Source organism: Oncorhynchus gorbuscha, linkage group LG01, assembly GCF_021184085.1.
Source record: "Oncorhynchus gorbuscha isolate QuinsamMale2020 ecotype Even-year linkage group LG01, OgorEven_v1.0, whole genome shotgun sequence".
NCBI classification, from domain to species: Eukaryota; Metazoa; Chordata; class Actinopteri; order Salmoniformes; family Salmonidae; genus Oncorhynchus; species Oncorhynchus gorbuscha.
Window position 1 is genome coordinate 3,225,256 of NC_060173.1, and position 21,313 is coordinate 3,246,568.

General features: G+C 44.2%; 1 pseudogene; it reads right to left on the bottom strand.

Moving 5' to 3' along the window:
• LOC124031728 overlaps positions 1-21,313 on the bottom strand; it is an 83,582-nt pseudogene that overhangs the window by 38,679 nt on the left and 23,590 nt on the right.

A 21,313-nucleotide genomic window follows, 5' to 3' on the forward strand; every position in this document is an offset into this window, starting at 1 on the left:
TGTCTCTATGATGGACCCATGTCAGCCTGGTCTGTCTCTATGATGGACCCATGTCAGCCTGGTCTGTCTCTATGATGGACCCATGTCAGCCTGGTCTGTCTCTATGATGGACCCATCTCAGCATGGTCTGTCTCTATGATGGACCCATGTCAGCCTGGTCTGTCTCTATGATGGAACCATGTCAGCCTTGTCTATCTCTATGATGGACCCATGTCAGCCTGGTCTGTCTCTATGATGGACCCATGTCAGCCTTGTCTGTCTCTATGATGGACCCATGTCAGCCTTGTCTGTCTCTATGATTGACCCATGTCAGCCTGGTCCATCTCTATGATGGACCCATGTCAGCCTGGTCTGTCTCTGTATTTCTTACAACCTGTTGCTGTCTTGTTTTTTGTTTTCTCCAAACACAAATGTCAACAGACAGTCAGTGAGGTCAACAACAGTGGTATTCTCCATGCATTGAGTGTGTCAGTAGTACAGTGCCTTGCGAAAGTATTCGGCCCCCTTGAACTTTGCGACCTATTGCCACATTTCAGGCTTCAAACATAAAGATATAAAACTGTATTTTTTGGTGAATAATAAACAACAAGTGGGACACAATCATGAAGTGGAACGACATTTATTGGATATTTCAAACTTTTTTAACAAATCAAAAACTGAAATATTGGGCGTGCAAAATTATTCAGCCCCTTTACTTTCAGTGCAGCAAACTCTCTCCAGAAGTTCAGTGAGGATCTCTGAATGATCCAATGTTGACCTAAATGACTAATGATGATAAATACAATTCACCTGTGTGTAATCAAGTCTCCGTATAAATGCACCTGCACTGTGATAGTCTCAGAGGTCCATTAAAAGCGTAAAGAGCATCATGAAGAACAAGGAACACACCAGGCAGGTCCGAGATACTGTTGTGAAGAAGTTTAAAGCCAGATTTGGATACAAAAAGATTTCCCAAGCTTTAAACATCCCAAGGAGCACTGTGCAAGCGATAATATTGAAATGGAAGGAGTATCAGACCACTGCAAATCTACCAAGACCTGGCCGTCCCTCTAAACTTTCAGCTCATACAAGGAGAAGACTGATCAAAGATGCAGCCAAGAGGCCCATGATCACTCTGGATGAACTGCAGAGATCTATAGCTGAGGTGGGAGACTCTGTCCATAGGACAACAATCAGTCGTATATTGCACAAATCTGGCCTTTATGGAAGAGTGGCAAGAAGAAAGCCATTTCTTAAAGATATCCATAAAAAGTGTCATTTAAAGTTTGCCAGAAGCATTTACATTTACATTTAAGTCATTTAGCAGACGCTCTTATCCAGAGCGACTTACAAATTGGTGCATTCACCTTATGACATCCAGTGGAACAGTCACTTTACAATAGTGCATCTAAATCTTAAAGGGGGGGGGGTGAGAGGGATTACTTATCCTATCCTAGGTATAGGATAAGTAAAGCCACCTGGGAGACACACCAAACATGTGGAAGAAGGTGCTCTGGTCAGATGAAACCAAAATTGAAATTTTTGGCAACAATGCAAAATGTTATGTTTGGCGTAAAAGCAACACAGCTCATCACCCTGAACCTATCATCCCCACTGTCAAACATGGTGGTGGCAGCATCATGGTTTGGGCCTGATTTTCTTCAGCAGGGACAGGGAAGATGGTTAAAATTGATGGGAAGATGGATGGAGCCAAATACAGGACACTTCTGGAAGAAAACCTGATGGAGTCTGCAAAAGACCTGAAACTGGGACGGAGATTTGTCTTCCAACAAGACAATGATCCAAAACATAAAGCAAAATCTACAATGGAATGGTTCAAAAATAAACATATCCAGGTGTTAGAATGGCCAAGTCAAAGTCCAGACCTGAATCCAATCGAGAATCTGTGGAAAGAACTGAAAACTGCTGTTCACAAATGCTCTCCATCCAACCTTACTGAGCTCGAACTGTTTTGCAAGGAGGAATGGGAAAAAATGTCAGTCTCTCGATGTGCAAAACTGATAGAGAAATACCCCAAGCGACTTACAGCTGTAATCGCAGCAAAAGGTGGCGCTACATCTTTATATCTTTATGTTTGAAGCCTGAAATGTGGCAAAAGGTCGCAAAGTTCAAGGGGGCTGAATACTTTCGCAAGGCACTGTATGTATTGAGTGTGTCAGTAGTATGTATTGTGTGTCAGTAGTATGCATTGAGTGTGTCAATAGTATGTATTGAGTGCATCAGATGTAGTAGCAGCTAGTTCAACAACATGCATGCACAGGGTGGTACTGGAATGGTTTAAAGGAGCAGACATGTTGACATTCAACTAGGCCACCTGAATGGCTACAGTATATTGGAGAATATGTTGGCAGTCTGCTACAGTATATTGGAGAATATGTTGGCAGTCTGCTACAGTATATTGGAGAATATGTTGGTAGTCTGCTACAGTATATTGGAGAATATGTTGGCAGTCTGCTACAGTATATTGGAGAATACGTTGGCAGTCTGCTACAGTATACTGGAGAATATGTTGGCAGTCTGCTACAGTATATTGGAGAATATGTTGGCAGTCTGCTACAGTATATTGGAGAATATGTTGGCAGTCTGCTACAGTATATTGGAGAATATGTTGGCAGTCTGCTACAGTATATTGGAGAATATGTTCTGTCTGCAGTATATTGGAGAATATGTTGGCAGTCTGCTACAGTATATTGGAGAATATGTTGGCAGTCTGCTACAGTATATTGGCGAATATGTTGGCAGTCTGCTACAGTATATTGGAGAATACGTTGGCAGTCTGCTACAGTATACTGGAGAATATGTTGGCAGTCTGCTACAGTATATTGGAGAATATGTTGGCAGTCTGCTACAGTATATTGGAGAATATGTTGGCAGTCTGCTACAGTATATTGGAGAATATGTTGGCAGTCTGCTACAGTATATTGGAGAATATGTTGGCAGTCTGCTACAGTATATTGGAGAATATGTTGGCAGTCTGCTACAGTATATTGGCGAATATGTTGGCAGTCTGCTACAGTATATTGGAGAATATGTTGGCAGTCTGCTACAGTATATTGGAGAATACGTTGGCAGTCTGCTACAGTATACTGGAGAATATGTTGGCAGTCTGCTACAGTATATTGGAGATTACGTTGGCAGTCTGCTACAGTATATTGGAGAATACGTTGGCAGTCTGCTACAGTATATTGGAGAATATGTTGGCAGTCTGCTACAGTATATTGGAGAATATGTTGGCAGTCTGCTACAATATATTGGATAATATGTTGGCAGTCTGCTACAGTATATTGGAGAATATGTTGGCAGTCTGCTACAGTATATTGGAGAATATGTTGGCAGTCTGCTACACTTTTTACCGATTCTCCCTGTAGATTTTGGGATTCTGTCCTGTGTTCCCTTTAACTGAAAGCAAAGGGCTGAATCCCCCAACTTGAGAAACGGAATGAGGTTTTGAGGTTTTGCATACATTAGGCATCGATGGCAATAAGAGATTTGTTAGGTCACTGTTGGCTCAAGCCCCAATAGAACAATAGCTTTGTGCTTTTGGATACCAGTTAAAAGTTGGCGTAGTCATGAATTATATAATTTTTAAAGACAGACATTTATAAGTATAATCTTCTTTTTTTTTACATTGTTTGTTGTTTTACAAATTTAGGGTTTTGGGCATTTAATTTTACTCTGTTATGAGGCAACTTCACATAGCCCCTCATAACGCCACAGTCAGATATTATCTATTAGCGTTGGGCTCTAACACCACACGAATTACACCCATCAGCAAGACAGGGCATCATGATGATCGTCAATAGCGTCAGATTCCTAATCATCAGCAGGGTTCCTCATCAATAGCGTCAGATTCCTAATCATCAGCAGGGTTCCTCGTCAATAGCATCAGATTCCTAATCATCAGCAGGGTTCCTCATCAGCAGGGTTCCTCATCAATAGCATCAGATTCCTAATCATCAGCAGGGTTCCTCATCAATAGCGTCAGATTCCTAATCATCAGCAGGGTTCCTCGTCAATAGCGTCAGATTCCTAATCATCAGCAGGGTTCCTCGTCAATAGCATCAGATTCCTAATCATCAGCAGGGTTCCTCATCAATAGCGTCAGATTCCTAATCATCAGCAGGGTTCCTCGTCAATAGCATCAGATTCCTAATCATCAGCAGGGTTCCTCATCAATAGCATCAGATTCCTAATCATCAGCAGGGTTCCTCATCAATAGCATCAGATTCCTAATCATCAGCAGGGTTCCTCATCAATAGCGTCAGATTCCTAATCATCAGCAGGGTTCCTCGTCAATAGCATCAGATTCCTAATCATCAGCAGGGTTCCTCATCAATAGCATCAGATTCCTAATCATCAGCAGGGTTCCTCATCAATAGCGTCAGATTCCTAATCATCAGCAGGGTTCCTCATCAATAGCGTCAGATTCCTAATCATCAGCAGGGTTCCTCATCAATAGCATCAGATTCCTAATCATCAGCAGGGTTCCTCGTCAATAGCGTCAGATTCCTAATCATCAGCAGGGTTCCTCATCAATAGCGTCAGATTCCTAATCATCAGCAGGGTTCCTCATCAATAGCATCAGTAGAACAAACACACCAGGTAGCTTCATACATGATAGAGCCAGTAAAACAACAAACAAGACATACATCAAGGCTTTCTTCACAAGCACATTGTATTCCATATAATAACATCTCAAATTGGTTGTTTTGTTTGTATAACATATAGGAACATTATATATAGGTACATTATGTATGTTGTGTGTATATAAAATAGTCACTTCATAAAAATAAAATAAAAGTCAGAATTCATCTAAGATAAATCAAGAAATCTGTCATTCATTTAGACGTTTTTTTTTTTTGCTGAGGAGATCTTTGTTGCGCAATTTTACATCTAGCTAAAGTGTTTGGTAATTTTACATCTAGCTAAGGTGTTTGGTAATTTTACATCTAGCTAAGGTGTTTGGTGCAGTATTTCTCAATTTAAAAAAATGTGCCTGAAAAACTGGTCAGTGCACTGCATTCAGTCTATCGAGTCGGGAAAGTCTGGCTGTGCTCAGGACTGATTTCTGAGAACTATAACCTGTCTACAACTTCATCATTCGCAAGCTGTCAAACTAAATAAAGCACAAGCTAAAAGCTAAATGCTAAATGCCCCCCCCCCCCCGCCTCAAAAGAATTGCTATTTGGCTAAGTTCCAACTCTGTGTTTGTCAATGAAGTTAGCAGTCACATTGAGCAGCCAGGCCACAATTTAATTACATTTTTTTATTTAGCTAGGCAAGTCAGTTAAGAACAAATTCTTATTTACAATGACGGCCTACCCCGGCCAAACCCGGAGAACTCTGGGACTCCCAATCAACTTATCAAGTCATTGGGCAAGAGGGCATGATCCTAATCAAATCAAATTGTATTTGTCATGTGATCCTAATCCATATCTACCCATCCTGTATGTCGTGACAAACTTACTTACAAAACGTAGTTTTGGACGAGACTGACTTTATGGCCAAAATTATCCTATTTACACTTTGTAGTCAATTTTGACACTATAATCAATGTTTCTGACTCATTTCCAGCTAGCACAGTGGATCTGGGCCGATTCCGGCTGAGTCGGGGCACTCGGCCAAGAGTCAGGTGTGAGTTATCTGGCCCAAATGTATTACTTGGGCCTCGGGCTGCTTTATATAATTAACATATCATTATTTATTTTTCCATATTTTCTCATTGTTTCTGTAATCAAAAAATACAAATAACATTTCAACTAAATTCTTTAAGAGTACTGTGTAGTATTTTAGTATTTTGATACTTTGTGCAAGGCAATTGATAGGCATTAAAAACGTTGCAGATGGAGCCTCCCGAGTGTATGTATAAAATGTATAATAGTGATATTTAAAATTACTAAATTGGGTAGTTTTGTATACATTTATACAAATTTGGATCGGGTCGCTTCTGGGGGATTCTGGTGAGATGCTGGCAAAGTCGGCTGAATTCCAGTAGATGGAAACGGGCCGATGTACTTGGGCCGGGTCTGAGCAGTCGTTAATTTTGATTCCGTGTCGAGTCCAACACCCGATTCCGGGCCGATTCAATCAGTTCCGGCCTCCCAGAAGATGGCCGCTTCTGGGCCAGATTCCTCATTGCTAGCTGGGTATCGATGCCACATAGGCTGTTTAAAACCAGAGAAGTTGGTTCTAAAGGAAAAGGATCATTGGAATATGTCTGATTACATCTTATAGTACTTCCTGCATCCCAAATGACACTCTATCCCAAATATACGGCCCTGATCAACAGAAGTACGCTATATAGGGAATAGGGTACCATTTGTGACGCAGACCCTAGTCCCTTTGCACTATTTAAATCTGATGATGTCATGGGCTCTCCAGTAATGTCCTGTAATGTCCTGTAATGTCCAGTAATGTCCAGTAATGTCCTGTAATGTCCTGTAATGTCCAGTAATGTCCAGTAATGTCCTGTAATGTCCAGTAATGTCCTGTAATGTCCAGTAATGTCCTGTAATGTCCAGTAATGTCCTGTAATGTCCAGTAATGTCCTGTAATGTCATGTAATGTCCAGTAATGTCCTGTAATGTCCAGTAATAATAAATAATAATAATATATGCCATTTAGCAGACGCTTTTATCCAAAGCGACTTACAGTCATGTGTGCATACATTCTACGTATGGGTGGTCCCGGGAATCATGTCCAATAATGTCCTGTAATGTCCTGTAATGTCCTGTAATGTCCAGTAATATCCTGTAATGTCCTGTAATGTCCAGTAATGTCCTGTAATGTCCTGTAATGTCCAGTAATGTCCAATAATGTCCTGTAATGTCCAGTAATGTCCTGTAATGTCCAGTAATGTCCTGTAATGTCCAGTAATGTCCTGTAATGTCCTGTAATGTCCAGTAATATCCTGTAATGTCCTGTAATGTCCAATAATGTCCTGTAATGTCCAGTAATGTCCTTTAATGTCCAGTAATGTACAGTAATGTCCAGTAATGTCCTGTAATGTCCAGTAATGTCCTGTAATGTCCTGTAATGTCCTGTAATGTCCAGTAATGTCCTGTAATGTCCAGTAATGTCCTGTAATGTCCTGTAATGTCCAGTAATGTCCAGTAATGTCCAGTAATGTCCTGTAATGTCCAGTAATGTCCTGTAATGTCCAGTAATGTCCTGTAATGTCCAGTAATGTCCAGTAATGTCCTGTAATGTCCAGTAATGTCCTGTAATGTCATGTAATGTCCAGTAATGTCCTGTAATGTCCTGTAATGTCCAGTAATGTCCAATAATGTCCTGTAATGTCCTGTAATGTCCTGTAATGTCCAGTAATGTCCAGTAATATCCTGTAATGTCCTCACCTTGATTTTTTTGCAGAAGTATTTTTAGAACTCAGACTTTTGAAGATGAGTCTTAAAAAAAAGTAAAACCACAACAACAAAAACATCTGCTTAAGTACATTACTGTATTTACTCATTGTTTTTCAATGGGAAAGGCTCCAAACTAGCTGAATCTGGAGGGCGTCTTTAATGACCCGTCATGTTCTATGGAGTTCAGAGCACTTCTCTACAGAGCTACGGTAGCTACAAGTATCATCTACAAAGACATTTCAAAAACACATTGGTCAAAAGAAAGACAAAACCGAATGTAAAGTGACCGCTGTCTATTGTTAGGAGGAGAGGTCAAAACAGAATGCAGATCTATAAGATGACAGTTAGGGGGTAGAGCAAAGGCTTGGATAACAACCTTGTGTGTGTGTGTGTGTGTGTGTGTGTGTGTGTGTGTGTGTGTGTGTGTGTGTGTGTGTGTGTGTGTGTGTGTGTGTGTGTGTGTGTGTGTGTGTGTGTGTGTGTGTGTGTGTGTGTGTGTGTGTGTGTGTGTGTGTGTGTGTGTGTGCGTCATATGCATGTGCACATGCGTGTTGGCCCACAGGTTGAAATTGTGTACTGTATGTATGATTATGAGAAATCAGGTTGTAGGAAAAGCAACCTGTTTAATAGCTGCCTATGTTTGGCTGTTACAGTACATAACTCTCCTCCCTCCTCCCCCTGTGTGGTTGGACTGTGTTTGGCTGTTACTGTAGGTGTACGTACCCCTCCTGACTCTACACCCTTTGTGGTTGGGTCGTTCTGCAGCTGTGGTGATGAGACAACAAGGCCGTTCTCTCTCACTGGGACTGAAAATCTCCTCTGGCGAGATGGCCTGGTCTATATGAGGACAGTCTTCATTGGCTAGAGCTGCGTTGGCCGCCTCCCCATTCAGCTTGGAATCTTCAGACAGACACACAGGAGATTCCATGGAAATATAATTAGAAACAGGAAATTCCATAGAAACAGAATTAGAACAGGAGATTCCATATACAGTGGGGCAAAAAAGTATTTAGTCAGCCACCATTTGCGCAAGTTCTCCCACTTAAAAAGATGAGAGAGGCCTGTCATTTTGTCTGTCATAGTTGAAGTGTACCTATGATGAAAATTTCAGGCCTCTCTCATCTTTTTAAGTGGGAGAACTTGCACAATTTGTGGCTGACTAAATACTTTTTTACCCCACTGTAAATAGAATTAGAACAGGAGATTCCATAGAAATAGAATTAGAACAGGAGATTCCATGGAAATAGAATTAGAACAGGAGATTCCATGGAAATATAATTAGAACAGGAGATTCCATATCAATATAATTAGAACAGGAGATTCCATATCAATAGAACAGGAGATTCCATGGAAATAGAATTAGAACAGGAGATTCCATGGAAATAGAATTAGAACATGAGATTCCATGGAAATACAATTAGAACAGGAGATTCCATGGGAAATAGAAATAGAATTAGAACAGGAGATTCCATGGAAATAGAATTAGAACAGGAGATTCCATAGAAATTGGAATTAGAAAATGAGAATCCATAGAAACAGAATTAGAACAGGATATTCCATAGAAACAGAATTAGAACAGGATATTCCATAGAAACAGAATTAGAACAGGATATTCCATAGAAACAGAATTAGAACAGGATAGTCCATAGAAACAGAATTAGAACAGGATATTCCATAGAAACAGAATTCGAACAGGATATTCCATAGAAACAGAATTAGAACAGGATATTCCATAGAAACATAATTAGAACAGGAGATTCCATAGAAATAGAATTAGAACAGGAGATTCCATAGAAATAGCATTAGAACAGGAGATTCCATGGAAATGGAATTAGAACAGGAGATTCCATAGAAATAGAATTAGAACAGGAGATTCCATATCAATAGAATTAGAACAGGAGATTCCATAGAAATTGGAATTAGAAAAGGATATTCCATAGAAACATAATTAGAACAGGAGATTCCATAGAAACATAATTAGAATAGGATATTCCATAGAAACAGAATTAGAATAGGATATTCCATAGAAACAGAATTAGATCAGGAGATTCCATAGAAGTAAAATTAGAATATCATTTCTCCAGGAGATACAGACAACAAGGTCAAACACTCTGATCAAATAAAATATTTAAATGCTTCTTGTCCAACTGCCAAACAAGAGACCAGAGCAGAGAACTGCAACCATTACATAAACGGGCATCCCAATGCAATTCAATACAGAGCTAACCTCCCTTTAATCAGTGCTGAAGTCTGTCAAAAGTTAATCATATAATGTTTAGTACCAAACAACAACATTACCAGCTTAAAGGAGCCACATATAGGATTTTTTTAAACAACAAAAAACATAATTTCAAGGAAATATCCATAATATAGCTGCAGTAATGGGGGAATGATATTGTTTTAAAGTGCTACTTACCCGCCAGTATTGTGCTTGGCTGTGATATTCGCCTATTGATTTCTGCCGCTGGAGAGGCATCTGTTGTCAAAATGAGAAAGCTGTTTTGACTTTGTGGCTGTGTTATGTAGTGGAAGTAGGGTCAAGTGACCAATATAGAAAAATCATAATTTCCTGGTTACTAAAATTTGACACTGTTAGCTCTATTTCGGGTTTATGTGAGGAAACAAGCATTGAACAGCGTAGGGAATTATTGCGCTATCAAAAGTGAAAAACGTAAGTCTCCGTTATGTTACAGGGGGGGGGGGGAATATGTTTTGAATGGAGCATAGTGCTGTTGCAATTCACCATCTTACAATGTTTTTTTAAGTATATTTAACCTTTATTTAACTAGGAAAGTCAGTTAACAACAAATTCTTATTTACAATGACGGCCCACCCCGGCCAAACCCGGACGACACTGGGCCAATTGTGCACCGCCCTATGGGACTCCCAATCACGGCTGGATGTGACACAGCCTGGATTCGAACCAGGCACTGCAGTGACGCGTCTTGCACTGAAATGCTGTGCCACTCGGAAGCCCACATAGGGGAGAAGGTCTGAGAAATTCTAGGTGAAGCACCTTCAATTAGAAGATGGGGTATGAAAGCTTTATGTTGCATGCTACATTCTGTATTGCACATATCCCAGCATGATTCAAATAAAATATTACTGACTGTTTAACCTCTCCTGGGTAGGGGGCAGTATTTTCACTTCCGGATGAAAACCGTGTCCAAAGTAAACTGCCTGTTATTCAGGCCCAGAAGCTAGGATATGCATATAATTGGTAGATTTAGATAGAAAACACAAATCATGTCTGTGAGTATAACAGAACTGATATGGCAGGCAAAACCCTGAGGACAAACCTCCCCTCCTACCACTATTTCCAATGGCTGTCACCAGATTGCAGTTCCTAGGGCTTCCACTAGATGTCAACAGTCTTTAGAAAGAGTTTCAGGCTGGTTTCTTGAAAAATTTGCCCGAAATTGTAGTTTTTCTAGGTGGCTCCCATTTTGGCTATAGTGTTTCCAAGCGCGTGGAAGAGAGCGCGTTCTTTGGTATTTTTCTCCGGTAAAGACAACAATGATTCTCCGTCTTAAATTTTTACGTTTATTTACATATTAGGGGACCTGAGGTTTCATTATTAACGTTGTTTGACTTGTTTGGAAACGTTTATTAGTAACGTTTGGGATTCATTTTTTATGCATTTTGATGGAGGGAAACTGGGTGGATTATTGACTGAAGGGCGCCAGCTAAACTGAGTTTTATGGATATAAAGAAGGACATTATCGAACAAAAGGACCATTTGTGATGTAACTGGGACCTGTTGGAGTGCCAACAGAAGAAGATCATCAAAGGTAAGGCAATTATTATATCGCTATTTCTGACTTTCGTGTCGCACCTGCCTGGTTGAAATATGTTTTTCATGGTTTTGTATGCGGGGCGCTGTCCTCAGATAATCGCATGGTTTGCTTTCGTCGTAAATCCTTTTTGAAATCTGAGAGAGTGGCTGAGACTGGATTAACAAGAAGTTAAGCTTTATTTTGATGTGTTACACTTGTGATTTTATGAAAGTTAAATATTTATAATACTGTAGTTTGAATTTCACGCTCTGCAATTTCACCGGATGTTGGCCAGGTGGGACGCCCATAAGAAGCTAAATAAATTATACTAGCACGGCTTCGGACAGTCAACAGCAGGATTTGAAGCAAGCTACAGAAGGATATTACAGTGTGTACAGTAGTAATGGTGGTGATGGTGTCTGGACTCACATGGTTAGTGGGTTTAGTGGCGGGTGCATTTTAGTATGAGTATGAGTAGCAGCCTAGTACCTCGGTAGCGCATGTTAGTCGCCTGCATTCAATGATCAGCACAAGTTCATGTGTGCCATGCTTGTCCAGTACTTAACTTGATGAGATTGTCCTTTATATGCCTAAAATTAACACTGAACTTTAAATTGCTCTTTCTTTCATAGTAAAGCTGTTGTAGTTACAATAGTAACAACACATTCTGTTATTGATGCCAAATTACTACACAACAACAATCGCTAACTTCATACGGGTATATAGTTTTACAGAATCTTTTACATATCTTTTCATTGCCTTGATGTAAGCCCCTTACACATATATGAATCTTCATTACATAATTATTACTATATAGGTGTGTGTGACACGGATGCAGACGCCACACTGGCTGTGAGAGTGCTAGGAAGGTGGCAAATGAGAGATGAATTTGTTAAATCAGAAGTGGCCGAGTTACCTGGTTGAGCCACTGGGAGTAGAGGGAGGGCGTCTACAGATAAACAGTGGGACAAATAGTGAGAGAGACAGTGAGACATACAGCGAGACATACAGCGAGACAGACAGTGAGACAGACAGTGAGAGAGACAGGGAGACATACAGTGAGACAGACAGCGAGACATACAGCGAGACAGACAGTGAGAGAGACAGGGAGACATACAGTGAGACAGACAGCGAGACATACAGCGAGACAGACAGTGAGACAGACAGTGAGAGAGACAGCGAGACAGTCAGTGAGACAGACAGCGAGACAGACAGCGAGACAGACAGTGAGAGAGACAGTGAGACAGACAGCGAGACAAACAGCGAGACAAATAGTGAGCCAGACAGTGAGACAGACAGTGAGACAGACAGTGAGACAAATAGTGAGAGAGACAGTGAGACAGACAGTGAGACAAATAGTGAGAGAGACAGTGAAACAGACAGTGAGAGAGACAGTGAGACAGACAGCGAGACAGACAGTGAGACAAATAGTGAGAGAGACAGTGAGACAGACAGTGAGACAGACAGTGAGACAAATAGTGAGAGAGACAGTGAAACAGACAGTGAGAGAGACAGTGAGACAGACAGCGAGACAGACAGCGAGACAAACAGCGAGACAAATAGCGAGACAGACAGTGAGACAGACAGTGAGACAAATAGTGAGAGAGACAGTGAGACAGACAGCGAGACAGACAGTGAGACAAACAGCGAGACAAATAGTCACACAGACAGCGAGACAGACAGTGAGAGAGACAGTGAGACAGACAGTGAGACAAATAGTGAGAGAGACAGTGAGACAGACAGCGAGACAGACAGTGAGACAAACAGCGAGACAAATAGTCACACAGACAGCGAGACAGACAGTGAGAGAGACAGTGAGACAGACAGCAGACAAACAGCGAGACAGACAGTGAGACAGACAGTGGACAGACGAGACAGACAGCGAGACAGACAGCGAGACAGACAGTGAGACAGACAGTGAGACAGACAGACAGTGAGACAGACAGCGAGAGAGACAGACAACGAGACAGACAGCGAGAGAGACAGACAGACAGCGAGACAGAGAGACAGACAGCGAGACAGACAGTGAGATAGACAGCGAGCCAGACAGCGAGACAGACAGTGAGAGAGACAGTGAGACAGACAGCGAGACAGACAGCGAGACAGACAGTGAGACAGACAGTGAGACAAATAGTGAGAGAGACAGTGAGACAGACAGTGAGACAGACAGTGAGACAAATAGTGAGAGAGACAGTGAGACAGACAGTGAGACAGACAGTGAGACAAATAGTGAGAGAGACAGACAGTGAGACAGACAGTGAGACAAATAGTGAGAGAGACAGTGAAACAGACAGCGAGACAGACAGTGAGACAAACAGCGAGACAAATAGTCACACAGACAGCGAGAGACAGTGAGAGAGACAGTGAGACAGACAGCGAGACAAACAGTGAGACAGACAGTGAGAGAGACAGCGAGACAGACAGCGAGACAGACAGTGAGACAGACAGTGAGACAGACAGTGAGACAGACAGTGAGACAGACAGTGAGACAGACAGTGAGAGAGACAGTGAGACAGACAGTGGGACAGACAGCGAGAGAGACAGCGAGACAGACAGCGAGACAGACAGTGAGACAGACAGCAAAACAGACAGCGAGACAGACAGTGAGAGAGACAGCGAGACAGACAGTGAAACAGACAACGAGACAGACAGCGAGACAGACAGCGAGACAGACAGCAAGACAGACAGCGAGACAGACAGCGAGAGAGACAGTGAGAGAGACAGTGAGACAGACAGTGAGACAGACAGTGAGACAAACAGCGAGACAAATAGTGAGAGAGACAGTGAGACAGACAGTGAGACAAATAGTGAGAGAGACAGTGAAACAGACAGTGAGAGAGACAGTGAGACAGACAGCGAGACAGACAGCGAGACAAACAGCGAGACAAATAGCGAGACAGACAGTGAGACAGACAGTGAGACAGACAGACAGTGAGACAAATAGTGAGAGAGACAGTGAGACAGACAGCGAGACAGACAGTGAGACAAACAGCGAAACAAATAGTCACACAGACAGCGAGACAGACAGCGAGACAGACAGTGAGAGAGACAGTGAGACAGACAGCGAGACAAACAGCGAGAAAAATAGTGAGACAGACAGTGAGACAGACAGAAAGACAGACAGTGAGACAGACAGTGAGAGAGACAGTGAGACAGACAGCGAGAGAGACAGCGAGAGAGACAGCAAGAGAGACAGCGAGACAGACAGCGAGACAGACAGTGAGATAGACAGCGAGCCAGACAGCGAGACAGACAGTGAGACAGACAGCGAGACAGACAGCGAGACAGACAGCGAGACAGACAGGGAGACAGACAGTGAGACAAATAGTGAGAGAGACAGTGAGACAGACAGTGAGACAGACAGTGAGACAAATAGTGAGAGAGACAGTGAAACAGACAGTGAGAGAGACAGTGAGACAGACAGCGAGACAGACAGCGAGACAAACAGCGAGACAAATAGCGAGACAGACAGTGAGACAGACAGTGAGACAAATAGTGAGAGAGACAGTGAGACAGACAGCGAGACAGACAGTGAGACAAACAGCGAGACAAATAGTCACACAGACAGCGAGACAGACAGTGAGAGAGACAGTGAGACAGACAGCGAGACAAACAGCGAGACAGACAGTGAGAGAGACAGCGAGACAGACAGCGAGACAGACAGCGAGACAGACAGTGAGACAGACAGTGAGACAGACAACGAGACAGACAGTGAGAGAGACAGTGAGACAGACAGCGAGACAGACAGCGAGAGAGACAGCGAGACAGACAGCGAGACAGACAGCGAGACAGACAGTGAGACAGACAGTGAGACAGACAGCGAGACAGTCAGTGAGACAGACAGCGAGACAGACAGCGAGACAGACAGTGAGAGAGACAGTGAGAGAGACAGTGAGACAGACAGTGGGACAGACAGCGAGAGAGACAGCGAGACAGACAGCGAGACAGACAGTGAGACAGACAGCGAAACAGACAGCGAGACAGACAGCGAGACAGACAGTGAGAGAGACAGCGAGACAGACAGCGAGACAGACAGTGAGACAGACAAAGAGACAGACAGCGAGACAGACAGCGAGACAGACAGCGAGACAGACAGCGAGACAGACAGCGAGAGAGACAGTGAGACAGACAGTGAGACAGACAGTGAGACAAACAGCGAGACAAATAGTGAGAGAGACAGTGAGACAGACAGTGAGACAAATAGTGAGAGAGACAGTGAAACAGACAGTGAGAGAGACAGTGAGACAGACAGCGAGACAGACAGCGAGACAAACAGCGAGACAAATAGCGAGACAGACAGTGAGACAGACAGTGAGACAGACAGACAGTGAGACAAATAGTGAGAGAGACAGTGAGACAGACAGCGAGACAGACAGTGAGACAAACAGCGAAACAAATAGTCACACAGACAGCGAGACAGACAGCGAGACAGACAGTGAGAGAGACAGTGAGACAGACAGCGAGACAAACAGCGAGAAAAATAGTGAGACAGACAGTGAGACAGACAGAAAGACAGACAGTGAGACAGACAGTGAGAGAGACAGTGAGACAGACAGCGAGAGAGACAGCGAGAGAGACAGCAAGAGAGACAGTGAGACAGACAGCGAGACAGACAGTGAGATAGACAGCGAGCCAGACAGCGAGACAGACAGTGAGAGAGACAGTGAGACAGACAGCGAGACAGACAGCGAGACAGGGAGACAGACAGTGAGACAGACAGCGAGACAGACAGTGAGACAGACAGAGAGACAGACAGCGAGACAGACAGCGAGACAGACAGTGAGACAGACAGTGAGACAGACAGCGAGACAGATAGTGAGAGAGACAGTGAGACAGACAGTGAGACAGACAGTGAGACAGACAGCGAGAGAGACAGCGAGACAGACAGCGAGACAGACAGTGAGACAGACAGCGAGACAGACAGCGAGACAGACAACGAGACAGACAGCGAGACAGACAGCGAGACAGACAGCGAGACAGACAGCGAGACAGACCTTGAGACAGACAGCGAAACAGACAGCGAGACAGACAGCGAGACAGACAGCGAGACAGACAGCGAGACAGACAGCGAGACAGACAGCGAGACAGACAGCGAGACAGACAGCGAGACAGACATTGAGAGAGACAGTGAGACAGACAGCGAGACAAACAGCGAGACAAATAGTGAGACAGACAGCGAGACAAACAGCTGAACAATAGGATGTTGCAGGAGGGTTTGACTACAGAGAAGAGAAGAAATTAAGAGGGAAGGAGAGGAGAGAAAAGAAGAGATTTCTCACCTGGAAACTTTACTTTGAAGACGTCATCGTGTGTCATAGTAATGTTTTGAGCCAGAGCCAAAACGGGGTGGACTAATTTCGGGCTTTCAGGAAGGAGCGGTGCTTTATGGGGCGTTGGAGGAGAGTTGATGCTGGACTTATAGTAGTTGGGTGATCCTGGTTGGGGTGCTCGCGGGATATGCTTGTTCTTCTTCTTTGGTAGCTTCTGCTTCGCCATGGCCAAGGAGTAATACATTCCAAAGTTGTTGACGATCACGGGGACGGGCATGGCGATGGTCAGTACACCCGACAGGGCGCACAGCGCTCCGACAAGCATGCCAGACCACGTCTGGGGGTACATGTCGCCGTAGCCAAGGGTCGTCATGGTAACGACGGCCCACCAGAATCCGATGGGGATGTTCTTGAAGTGCGTGTGATCGCTGGCGCGCGGGTCGGTCGGGTCCGCTCCCATCCGTTCGGCGTAGTAGATCATCGTGGCGAAGATGAGGACTCCGAGGGCGAGGAAGATGATGAGGAGTAGGAACTCATTGGTGCTTGCTCGTAACGTGTGACCCAGAACCCTCAGGCCCACGAAGTGACGGGTCAGCTTGAAGATACGCAGGATCCTGACGAACCTCACCACCCTCAGGAACCCCAGAACATCCTTAGCCGCTTTAGACGACAGCCCACTCAGCCCGACCTCCAGGTAGAACGGTAAGATAGCCACGAAGTCGATGACGTTGAGAGCTTTCTTCATGAACTCCATCTTGTCCGGACAGAATATGACTCTCATCATGAACTCAAAGGTAAACCAGACCACGCAGACGCCCTCGATATAGGTGAGATAGACCACCGTCTCCGTCTCCTGGTACACATGTTCCACCGTCACGTTGTCCACCAGCTCCAGCTCGGTGCGGTTCACGATGGGGTTGAAGAACTCGTGGGTCTCCAAACAGAAGGTGGAGATGGACACGAGGATGAAGAACAGAGAGGCCAGGGCTATCCACTGTGGAGGGAGAGAGGGGAGGAGAGAGGCGGGAAATGGAGAGGAGGACAGAGAGAAAGAGAGAGAGAGTGAAAAGGGGAGAGAGTAATGGGGGAGGGAGAGAGTGGGATAGGGAGAGGGGAGAGGGTAGGAGTGGGGAGAGGAGGGGAGAGGGGAGGAGTGGATAGAGGGGAGGAGTGGATAGAGGGGAGAGGAGGAGAGAGGGGAGTGGGAGGAGAGGGGAGGGGAGAAGAGGGGTATGGGAGAGCAGAGGAGTGGAGAGAGAGGGGAGAGGGTAGGAGTGGGGAGAGGGGAGGAGTGGATAGAGGGGAGAGGAGGAGAGGGTAGTGGAGAGGAGAGGGGTATGGGAGAGCAAAGGAGTGGAGAGAGGAGGAGAGGGGAGGGGAGGAAAGGTGAGGAGTGGAGAGAAGGGAGGGGAGGAGAGAGTTTGGGATTTAGTGAATGATTTGACTCAAATACAATGCTTTTAGTTTTTTAAATATTTAGGACTAACATTTCTTGCCACCCATTCTGAAACTGAGTCGTTGCTGAGTAGCTGCTGCCTTGACAGGAACTAATGGGGATCCATAATAAACCCCAGGAAGAGTAGCTGTTGCCTTGACAGAACTAATGGGGATCCATAATAAACCCCAGGAAGAGTAGCTGCTGGCTTGACAGAAACTAATGGGGATCCATAATAAACCCCAGGAAGAGTAGCTGCTGCCTTGACAGGAACTAATGGGGATCCATAATAAACTCCAGGAAGAGTAGCTGGCTGCCTTGACAGGAACTAATGGGGATCCATAATAAACCCCAGGAAGAGTAGCTGCTGCCTTGACAGGAACTAATGGGGATCCATAATAAACCCCAGGAAGAGTAGCTGCTGCCTTGACAGGAACTAATGGGGATCCATAATAAACCCCAGGAAGAGTAGCTGCTGCCTTGACAGGAACTAATGGGGATACATAATAAACCCCAGGAAGAGTAGCTGCTGCCTTGGCAGGAACTAATGGGGATCCATAATAAACCTCAGGAAGAGTAGCTGCTGCCTTGGCAGGAACTAATGGGTATCCATGATAAACCCCAGGAAGGGTAGCTGCTGCCTTGGCAGGAACTAATGGGGATCCATAATAAACCCCAGGAAGAGTAGCTGCTGCCTTGGCAGGAACTAATGGGGATCCATAATAAACCCCAGGAAGAGTAGCTGCTGCCTTGGCAGGAACTAATGGGGATCCATAATAAACCCCAGGAAGAATAGCTGCTGCCTTGGCAGGAACTAATGGGGATCCATAATAAACCCCAGGAAGAGTAGCTGCTGCCTTGGCAGGAACTAATGGGTATCCATGATAAATATAAATACAGGATATTTTGTGTGAAGTGACAATGTAGAGCTCTTTCTAGGTTTATTAGCACCCTTTCCATTTTTACGACCCATGATCCATGTCTAACTGATGAAAGAGTCGTTGCAGGTCTCTTTGCTGATGTCACATTTGACTTTGAATGGTAGTTTGCGTGACCTCAGCTCAGCCTATCACAAAACCAATAGCCAAAGGCCCATTATAGATTAGTATAACAGAGAAATTGCACAAAAATCTCTTTCTTTTCCAGGGCCCTGGTCGATGGGCCCTGGTCGATGGGCCCTGGTCAATGGGCCCTGGTCGGTGGGCCCTGGTCGGTGGGCCCTGGTCGGTGGGCCCTGGTCGGTGGGCCCTGGTCAATGGGCCCTGGTCGGTGGGCCCTGGTCGGTGGGCCCTGGTCGATGGGCCCTGGTCGATGGGCCCTGGTCGATGGGCCCTGGTCGATGGGCCCTAGTTAAAAGTAACTATAAAAGGCAATACGGTGCCATTTGGGATGCAGATGTAGAGGTTTACTGTGATGGTAAAAACAGCCTATTAGTATGGGCAGAGTGATATTCTACAGTAGCATGGCCCCTCCATGTCCACAGTACAGTGGAGCACAAGGTCACAGTGATGTATGGTGTCGGGAACAGCAGTCACACGACACACAGTAGGACTGAAAAGACTCCATCTAAGTCACAACAATAGACAAACACAGTCTGCTTAAACTAATAACACGCAAACAATTATATGTTTTCGTGTCTTTGTTGAACACACCGTGTAAACATTCACAGTGCAGGGTGGGAAAAGTATGTGAACCCTTGGATTTAATAACTGGTTGACCCTCCTTTGGCAGCAATAACCTCAACAAAACGTTTTCTGTAGTTGTGGATCAGACCTGCACAGCGGTCAGGAGGAATTTTGGACCTTTCCTCTTTACAAAACTGTTTCATTTCAGCAATATTCCTGTGATGTCTGGTGTGAACTGCTCTCTTGAGGTCATGCCACAGCATCTCAATCAGGTTGAGGTCAGGACTCTGACTGGGCCACTCCAGAAGGTCAGGACTCTGACTGGGCCACTCCAGAAGGTCAGGACTCTGACTGGGCCACTCCAGAAGGTCCAGACTATGACTGGGCCACTCCAGAAGACATATTTTCTTCTGTTGAAGCCATTCTGTTGTTGATTTACTTCTGTGTTTTGGGTTGTTTCCTGTTGCGTCACACAACTTCTGTTGAGCTTCAATTGGCGGACAGATAGCCTATATTCTCCTGCAAAATGTCTTGATAAACTTGGGAATTCATTTTTCCGTCGATGATAGCAAGCTGTCCAGGCCCTCAACCAGCAAAGCAGCCCTAAAACCACGATGCTCTCTCCACCATACTTTACAGCTGGGATGAGGTTTTAATGTCGGTGTGCTGTGCCTTTTTTTCATAGTGATGCGTGTTCCAAATGACTCAACTGTAGTTTCATCTGTCCACGGTCACCTTTGCAGGACGGCCACTCCTAGGGAGAGTAGCAACAGTGCTGAACTTTAGAGACAATTTTGTCTTACTGTGGACTGATGAACGTCAAGGCTATTAGAGATACTTTTGTAATCCTTTCCAGCTTTATGCACGTTAACAATTCTTAATCTTAGGTCTTCTGAGATCTCTTTTGTTCGAGGCATTGGTTCTCATCAGGCAATGCTTCCTGTGAACAGCAAACTGACATTTTGTGCGTGTTTTGTATACGGCAAGGCAGCTCTAACCAACATCTCCAATCTCGTCTCATTGGTCGGACTCCAGGTCAGCTGACTCCTGACTCCAATTAGCCTTGGGTGTTCACATACTGTCTGTTAATAAATCTAATATGGAAGGAGAGTGACACTCCACTACTGAAAAGAAAGACACTAAGAACGAGGTTGTTGTTACAGTAGAACCAAACACAGGCATCATCGTGAGGAGACAGAGTAGCTCTCAGGTTGTCATCTTGATAGCACAACCTTGTCGCCAAGGACTCTGTTAGACGGGGTAAGTGGGGAGAACCCACTGCTAAATAAATTAGTTAGGTTCTCAAGGGTTTTGACTAGAGTGTTGACAACTACTGACGTTAGTGACATTTTCATACCAGTTTAGTAGAACAAAAGGTTAGGAGAATTAGGTTAAGGTTAGGTTAAGGTTACCTAAAATTCTCTCCTCCTAACCTTCCACGAAAGTCACTTCTGTTCAAAGCTGTGCTCCATCTAGTCACAACCGTTTTCAGAAGTTAGTCTCACGTCACCATACTGCCAAGTTTAGTTCATTAGCTAGAATCAAAGCTATAGATTCTATTAAGATTGTATTTTTCAAGCCGGAGAGTGAGGTTACAAAATCCAATTCTTACAAGAGCAACAGAAAATAATTTATACACTATAAGCCAGGTGTTTTACACAGTGAGCTGTAGAAGTACATTCATCCTTTGTACCCGTGAGATATGGGTTCAAGTACTGTTTGGAAAATATATATATATATTTTAGCCGAGCTCGATTGAGTATGTGTAAAGGAACTAATAGAACAGTCACAAAAGTGCAAACCCCTCCCATCTGGTACTCCAGACAGGCTAAAGCAAGCGCTC